This window comes from Ochotona princeps, chromosome X (genome assembly GCF_030435755.1).
Source record: "Ochotona princeps isolate mOchPri1 chromosome X, mOchPri1.hap1, whole genome shotgun sequence".
Lineage (NCBI taxonomy): Eukaryota > Metazoa > Chordata > Mammalia > Lagomorpha > Ochotonidae > Ochotona > Ochotona princeps.
Window position 1 is genome coordinate 106996663 of NC_080865.1, and position 9087 is coordinate 107005749.

The 9087-nt window shown below is 51.8% G+C and overlaps 1 pseudogene; it reads left to right on the forward strand.

Annotated features, from left to right (window-relative positions):
- Positions 1-613: 613 nt before the first annotated feature.
- Positions 614-1396, forward strand: LOC101536718 (olfactory receptor 1F1-like; annotated as a pseudogene).
- The last annotated feature ends 7691 nt before the right edge of the window (positions 1397-9087 follow it).

The window sequence follows — 9087 nt, forward strand, 5'->3', positions numbered from 1 at the left end:
AAACATCAACTAAAATAGTAGAAAAAGAGATTTAAACAAGAGTGAACACACACACACTCAGCTAAGAGTGAACACATACACACACACATACACACACACACACACACACCTGATGATCACCACCTAGACCTCTGTATGAATGACATAGAAAAGACCCAACATGTTCCTCACTGAGGGCAAGATGTAACTGCTTCCATGCACTCCCCATGCCCCAGCCTTCCCTTTCAGCCGTATGTGCCTTCTCTGCCTGTTTTTTTTTTTCTTCTCTTGGGGAAGCAAGAGGAGCGCTTAACCGAGGTCAGCCATAGGAGAGCTGCGACAGAGCCCAGCCATGCAGGTGGGAGTGCTACCCACTTCCAACAACCATCCCTACTGTCTTGTTGGAGGTCCTTCCATCAACATCATAAAGTATCCTTTCACACAATGAGGAGGGGCCAGGCATGTTCCCCAACATTGCCTCACGTCTGGTTGATAGAGGTCTTTGCAATGTGTATTTTGTAGATGTCAGAAGCCAAGGTGAGAGGCAACGTGACCGGCACCTCCAAATTCCTCCTGCTGGGACTATCAGGGGTGCCTGGGCAGCAGCCCATCCTCTTCAGCTTGTTCCCTTTCCATGTACCTGGTCGCTGTGCTGGGGAATCTGCTCATCATCATGGCCTTCAGCTCATCTCTCTTCTTCCACATGCCCATATACCTCTTCACAGCCATTCTATCTTGTGTTGGCATCTGCTCCACTTCTGTCACGATACCCAAGATGCTGCTGAACACCCAGACCCACAGCCAGTCCATCTCCTATGCCAGGTGCCTAGCTCAGATGTATTTTCTCATTTTGTTTCTAGAACTGGGCAGTGTGCTACTGGCCATCATGGCCTATAATTGATTTGTAGCTATGTGTCACCCTCTGCACTATGCCACCAACATAAACCTGCAACTGCGCATCTCCTCAGTGTCTGTGGCTCTGCTTAGCATGAACATCTATCCCTTGGTCCACGCCCTCCTCATGGACACGCTGTCCTTCAGTGCAAGTGTCAGAATTCACCACCTCTTCTGCGAGCTCTATGCCTTGTTGAGGCTGTCCTGCTCAGACATCCACACCAGCGAGGAGGTTGTTCACACCTGAAGAAGCGTCCCTTTTGTCCCACCCTTCCTCTCCATTTCTCTCTCGCACATGCACATTTTCTCTGCCATTCTGAGACTGCACTGTCCCCAGGGTAAGTGGAAAGCCTGCTGCACAAGCAGTTCCCACCTCACAGTGGTGTCCCTGTTCTACAGGACCCTATTTGGGGTCTACCTGTGCCCTTCCTCCTGCTACACCACTGAGGATGCTGTGGCCACGGTGTTGTACTCAGTGGTGGCCCCCATGCTCAATCCCTTCATCTACAGCCTAGGGCACTAAGGAACAAGTACGTGAAGGGGGCCCTCACAAGGCTCCTTGGCTGGGGATGGGGCTCCTCTTGGTGACAGCAGCCTCCACCTGAATGAACCGCCTGCTGCCTGCTTCATGTGAGCAGGGACCAGCCACCAGGCATATCTCACAGGTGTCTGGGACAGCCTGGCCTCTGCTGGCCTCACCTGCTTCCTCTCTTTCAGCCAACATGCCCTGAGTGACTCTAGGGGCCAAGGCTCGGGGAGAGAAGTGGCTTGTGTGCCTTTGTGGAGAGCCAGCTTCCAGCTCACTCTGTCCTTCCCCAGGCCCTGCCTGCTGGATCCTGCCTGCCCCGTGGGCCTTGATGGCTGTCTGCTCTGTCCACACCCACACAATCCTGTGGGGCATGTGCTGCTGCCGTCTGTCCTCCCCGCCACCAACTATCCTGGGTGAGCCAGCAAACAGGCTTTGCGGCCAAGGTTGGTGAAGGAAGAACAGGTTGACGGGCAGTGCTCTAACATTCTCTTCTAACAGTTCACACCCTGGGACTTTTTCTCAGGCTCCTGAAACTGCTTTACCTGCAAGAACAGCCGCAAGCTGGATCTGTGAGGCGCAGAAGTAACAGACCAGCTCTTTTCCCTCCCATTGGGACTAGCCCTGGAGAAGGCTCCTGTGGGAACCGGGGAGCCAGTCTTCCTCTGAGGTCACTCAATTTTACCACAATCCTGTCTTGACTGTGAGGCAACTAACAGCTCATGGTGGCCTCCCCAACGACACCTGACCTGGGACTCAGCCTGGGAACGGTGCAGGGAGCACCCACCCCACATGCCTGCAGGACGGTCCCCGAGACAAGCCCCCTCGGCACCACGTCGGTCGTTCTTAGCTGTCGCCAGACACGAGGCTGATGATGTGCTCCAGCTTGTGGCGCAGCCTGTGCTTGCGACACAAGGCGTCTCGGTCCAGCGCGGTGAGGATCTGCGGGAGGAGGGGCCCCTGGGCTTGGGCTCTCGGGGAGAGGACGGTGCTCTCCGTGCCAAGCAGAACCCCTACTTCCCAGCTGGCCCAGCCCGGCCCAGCCCAGCCCAGCCCAGCCCAGCCCACCACCCTCGCTCCCCGCACAGCGCACAGCACAGGGCATAAATCCATCCCCTCTTAACAAAATGTAAGAAAATCTTCAATATATTTAATTGCTCAGGGTGTGTGTGTGTGTGTGTGTGTGTGTGTGTTAAGCAACAGGTGGAGCACCCATTTTCTCCTGAAAATGAAGCTCCAGTGGAGAGCAAGCATGCCCAGGCCCGCAGCAATCTCAGTTGTGTCGGATGACTCTGTCTCCCTTACAAGGAGATTGTTTTTTTAGTATGATGAACCTGTTTTGTGTTGGGTAGATGAAGTTCGCACTCAGACTTCTGTAGCATGTCCTAGCTCATGCGTTCCTGGGTGAGCACCATTTCAGGTGCCCTGTTTTTTTGCTGGCTGTTTTCAAAGAATGAGAAAATCATTCACCAGCAACAAAGAAAGCATTTTGAATCCTGGTTTTATTTAGCCTACGTAAGGATGTTGTGGCAGCTGCTTAGATTCCAAGACAGTGTTAAATAGTAACCTCTGTAGTGCCATGGTTAAGAGCATGCATTATGGTGTCCTCTTATCCACTCGTCTCTTGGCGGTGCCTGTTAGACATGAGAGCTGCTAGAGGGTGCCCTTGCCAGGCAACAAAAGCAGTTATCTGCCTAGCTTCTTCTGAGCCACTTTAGCCTGCCCCCTGGTGGTCACCTCAGAATCGCTCTGTTTTTGGTAACACTTCAGACTTCTGCTGCCAGTACTTGCACTTGATGCCTTGGCCCGGCCTTGCACTGTCAGACTACTTGCAAAGACCTAAGGCCAAAGTGAGCTGTGGCGCAAAGCACCATGTGCGTTAGCAGCATTATCATGTGTGTTCAGCACAAAAGCACCCAGCAGAGTGGTGCATGAGAACTGTCACAGCCTCCACGGACTGACAGGCTCACACAAAAACATGATTTTTTTTCTTCTGTATCTATTTACCTAGTTTCTTTGAAAGGCAGAGAGAGATCTCCTACCCTGTTGATTTGTTCCCCAAATACCCACAACAGCTGGGGCCAGGCCAGGCTGAATCTGGGAGCCAAAAACCCAATCCAAGTCTCCCACTGCCGTGGCAGGGACCCAAGAAGGCGAGCCAAAGCTACTGTCTCCAACGGTGAACATTTACCTGGAAGTTAAAGTGCAGGGCAGTGCTGGGGCTCGAACCTGGACACTCTGACATGGGCTGTGGGTGTCCTCAGGGGTGGCTTAACCACTGCCCCATCCCTGGAGTGACCTCCTTATGACCTCCTTATGACTGCGGGAAGGCTGCTCAGAGCTGGGTTTGAATCCACACCAATGTTCCTTTGCCTGCTTTGCAACTCTGGTTTCCACCTCCATGATACAAGCATGCATTTCTTGGCAATCCCACACGATCCCATCCATGCCACCTTGTTGAGACTCAGCCATCCTTCCCTACTCTGTCCCTGTAACCACATGGGTATTCTTGCTGCTTCTGGAGGTTCTGTTCTCTTTCTCACCTCGTGCATGGCTTTGCTACTTGCTGCTCCTTCTACCTGAAGTTCTTCCCCTCAGGATCTCTGCGCTACTCATTGCCTCTCACAGTTCTCTTAGCCCACATGCCAACTCCTCAGAGATTTCTCCACAAACACCGGTTGTGCCAGCTTCCTCGCCGCTACTTTCACACTCACCCCCTGCCATAGCCATGAGAACGTGAGCTCCAATGGCATGGCTGACAGCTTCTTGTGCCCAGGGCTTACAATGACGTGGGTCCCACAGGTGACCTGTCTTCAATTCCCAAGACACTGTCGCCCTGGTACAGCACCACACCCCTGAGCCTCTTTCCATTTCTTAGGCCTCCGTGGAGTGACTGAGCTTGCTGCTGCAGTCACTCCACACAAGTGGGAGGAGCCCTCTCCCACCTCAGGCGGTGTAAACCCCGAGTCTGATGTCCAAGAGGGAAGGACAGGTTTATTACTCAACGCTAAGACTTTCCAGGGAGAAGCTGGGCTGGTGCCCATGCAGGGCCCAAGAATGGTCTCAGAGAGCCAGGGGAGCTGAGTGCCTTAGGGGTCGTCGGGTGGTGAGGTGGTGGGGATGAGGTGAAGTTTCTCATTCCTGGGCTGCGGCTTTCATGCGTTCCGCTTCCTGCCAGAGCTCCTTATCAGCTTTCCCAGATGTGGGGAAGAAGCAGAGCCAGGAAGAGTGGGGCCCAAGAGCCGCCCATAGCCTAACATGAGAAACAGGGTTAGACTCTTACAATTCATCCCTGACCTTTGGCTCGTGTGTCTTCTTTCATTGAAACGCGTCTTGATTCATCTGAGTGCATTTCAAGCTGCAGGACACGTGATGCTGCTCTTTGGAGATGGCCGCCTGAGGTCTGCTACACAGGGTCATGTTCCATTGCTTGTCTGGATCAAGAGCCCAGCAATGAATACTGTATTCTGAAGTGCAAAATTAGTGCCTTGAGCACAGTCACTGCTGTCTGAGACTCGGGTGGAGACAGGAGCGTCCTGATGGATTGTTGTATTGATGGATTGTTGCCTGTTGCGTGTGCAGAAGCTCAGGCCTGGACTCATATTTAGGGTACCACAAAGGCATAGGTGCCCTGGTTCTTTAGCCCAAATGGTTCCCGAGCTCTTTACCCCTAGTGGCAGCTTCCTTGGAAGGGGGAGTTGCTGCAGTCTCAGCCCAGAAAAGACAAGCAGACCACAGGAAATGCCCGAGCTGTCTGTACAGATGCACAGATGGGGCCGGTTGCTGGCCAAGACACAGCGCTAAGAGGCCTGCCCGAGGTTTGGCCAGGTGCGCTGACCATTGGGTTGCTTCCTTCAGCAGGGACATCCAAGTTGAAGCAGGGAAAGTAGCAGCTCTCAAGCAAGGTGACATACAGACCCTGACCTCCCGGGAATAGCACACCCATAGGCCCTGACCTTTCAGGAAACAGCACACACGGACCTAGGCTTTCCAGTGTAAAAACACCTGCAGACCCTGGTTTCCCAGGAAACACATACACATAGAGCTGGCTTCCCCAAGAAACAAATGACACATAGGCACGGGCCTCCCAGGAAACAGCACAGGCAGAGACTGTGGTCCTCCAGACAGTGGCATAGGCACACGCTTGGACACTGGCCTCCCAGGATACAATGCATACATGCACTCTGTCCTACCATGGGACAACACACGGATGTAGCATTAGAAGAACATTAGAGAATTCACACATGCAGATTCCATTCATTTCCAGGTAACGGTCCACACATAGACTCCTGTCTTCCAGGACACAGAACACACATGCACCCTGTCCTCATCTGGAAAATCAGGGTTCATCATGTGTTTTGTCCTGGGAGACCAGAGTCCATTTGTATTGTTTCCTGAATTACCAGGATCATACATCTCTTGTCTTCCTGTGTGTCCTGTTTCCTGGAAGACCAGGATTCATATATGTGTGTTTCTCTGAGAAGGCAGGCAGGGTTCCTGTGTGCGTTGCTTCCTGGGAGGCCAATGTTTCTACATGTGTTGCCTCCTAGGACTCCAGGGTCCTTGTGTTTGTTCTCAGGGTCCCTGTGCGTGTTTATTCTTTGGAGGGGAGGGGTCCATGCATGTGTTGTCCCCTGCAAGAGCAGGGTGTATATGTGCATGTTGTCTCCTGGGAGACCAAGATTCATGCGTGCTGTCTCCTGGGCAACCATGGTTCATGTGTGTGTTGACTCCTGGGAAACAAGGTCAATGTATGTGTTGTTTTTTAGGGGACCTTGAGCCCCTTCATGCCTTGTCTCCCTGGACGTCATGGTGGATGCATATTATTTCCTGGGCAATCAGGTTATACATTTGTGGTAACTACTGGGAGACCAAGGTCCATGCGTGTGTTGTCTCCTAAGAGATCACAGTCCATGTGTGTCCTTCTGCTAAAAGACCAGAATTCCTCCATGCATTGTCTCCTGGGAGACCAGAGTTCATCCCTGTTGTCTCCTAGACAACCAGGGTCCATGTGTGTTGGACTCCTGGGAGACCAGGGTCCATCAGCGTGTTTTACCCTGAGAGATGTGGTTCCTTCCATTTTCTCTCCTGGGAGAACAAGGGTCATCTGCGTTGTCCAGGGAGACCAGAATCCATGTGCGTGTTTTGTCCAGGGAGACCGGATTCTATGTATGAGAGATCACCCCTGGATCTCTGTGTGCCTAGCCCATGTGGGAGGTCATAGGCACATGGTACACTGTGCTCTTGGCTAGCTGAGGCTCCAACATGGTCTGTTCACTGGGCATGAAACAAGAGGGATGGACTGCACCCCAGTCTCTGTTCTGTGGTCCTTTAACGAGCTGTGCTAGGACTTCCTCTATAAACAACTCTGGGAAGTCAAATGTTACATTTATCCTGCTTTTCAGCAGGTAACGAGTTTGTCCTGGGACACAGCTTCCTGTGCTTTCTCTGCTTCCTGACCTTTAACTTCATTGGAGGGTCCAGAGAGATAGACATATCTGTTAGCCAGTCACAATGTCATTGGCTGGAAGTACTGTCAGGACCGCCCTTCTGCCTGCCGCCTTCTCCTATATAATCTTGTGACTTCTCTCAAATAAGTGGACATCCTGCACCATTGGTTTGTCTCCGGTGTTTCTGCTGCAGAAGAGCACTGTCACCTCACCCCTTTGTGGTCTCGGGCCCTGTAGGACAGAACCCCTGAGATCTATGTGTGTGTTGTGTCCAGGGAAACCAGGTTTTATGTGTGTGTTTTCTCCCAGCAGACAAGAGTGCATGTGTGTGTTGTGTCCGGGGCAATCAGCTTCTATGTGTGTGTTGTGTCCAGGGAAACTGGGTTTTATGTGTGTGTTATCCCCTGGGAGACCAGGGTCCATGTGTGTGTTGTGTCCATGGAGACCAGGTTTTATGTGTGTGGTGTGTCCAGGGAGACCAGGTTTTATGTGTGTGTTGTGTCCAGGGAGATCAGGTTTTATGTGTGTGTTGTCTCCTGGGAAACCAGCACTCATGGGTGTATTGCCCCTTGGGATAGAAGTTTCATGCATGTGTTGTCTACTGGGAGCCCAGGTTCTGAACGTGTGAGGTATCCTAGGAAACCAGTGTGCATGTATGTTTATCTGCAGGAATGTGACTGTCCGTGTGTGTGTTCTGTCTTCAAATGGATTCCAGTCCTCCTTGACTGCTGTAATTTAACTCAGACCCTTCTTTTTCTTTTTTAAGTTTATTTTTACTTTTACCACAGAAGAGAGATGGGAGACACACAGAGAGAGTAATCTGCAATCTGCTGGCCCTCTCCTTACAGGGTCATGGCATCCCAGGCTGGGAGAAACCACTAGCCTGGGACTCCATCTGGGTTCCCCCAGTGGGTGGCAGTGACCCAAGCATTTGGCCCACTATGGGAATCTCATGTTGTTGGGGCTGCAGGTCTGTACAGCTATTGGGGTAGATGGAGGACTCTGCTTTCTTCTCCTGGCAAATGACATCCCCCTAGCCAAGGTGCAGCCCAGGTAGGTGCTGTGGCATGTTTCCTTCCTCCCTGCCTGTCTCTCTTATTTGTTCCTCCTCCTCCTCCTCCTCCTCCTCCTCTTCCTCCTCCTCCTCCTCTTCCTCTTCTTCTTCATCTTCTTCTTCTTCATCTTCTTCTTTCTTCTTTCTTCTTCTTCGTCCTCATCTTCATCCTCCTTCTTCTTCTTTCCTGTCTTTCCTGACACTTCCCCAACGCCCTGTCCATCCTTTGTATCTTCCCTTGTCATTCTGGTGTTAGCCGCTTTACTACATGCTGCCATTCAACATCATGTGTCTCATCTCCCATCTGGGTTCTAGCAAGCTCAACCCCAGTGTCTCCACGGTATCCCTTTCCCAGCCTTGCCTCCCCCTCCACATGCCCCCAGAAGCACCCAACCCTTTTCCTGCTTGCTGGTAGATTAGCATGGAGAGAGATGCAGCCTCTTTGTCTAGCCTGACCCACTCCATCTCGCCCAGGTCTGCCTGACTGTGGTTTGGAGACTTATTCCCAGCCCTACAAGATCCACCTTCCTCCCTCTTCCCACACCATCTCCCCTTATTCCTCACCACCAGCCATGAGCTTACAAACAAAAAGACACATCTCTTTAGAGCCTGCTTTCTTTATTGTCATCATGGGTGTTAGGTGGAGTCTATGGAGCCAACATCTCCAGATCTGTGCATCAAGACACAGGCCAGCTGCATTTCTGCAAGGTTTGCACACACAGGGAATTGCTTGGAGAGATGCAATCCCTCAGGTCTTGTAGTTCTTGGACCTAGAGTGTCCCCTCCCCCTGCTTCTTCTTTAGCTCCAGGCAGTAGAAGAGTAATATTTGAGAATTTCGGGTTGTTTTGGGTCTTGGACTGTATCTCAGGACAATTTTTAACTTGATGATCTTATTCAACCATTGAGAGGCAGAGGGAAAACAAAAGCAATGTTAATTTAGGGGCAGTGGGCAGTGCAAGGGAGATGGAGGTACCCAGCAAGCACGGTGTTCATAAAAAGAGGTACGGCTGAGGAGGGGCTTTCTGCCAAGCACAGACCAAAAGGACAGTTTCAGGGAAGGGGGCGGGATGGAGTCAAGGTGATGTAGGGGGTCACAGGAAGTGTTGTCTGACCATCTTGATGATTTTGATGCTGGGATCAAGAGGAATCCTCAGACTCATGCCCTCCATGGTGCTGAATGTTG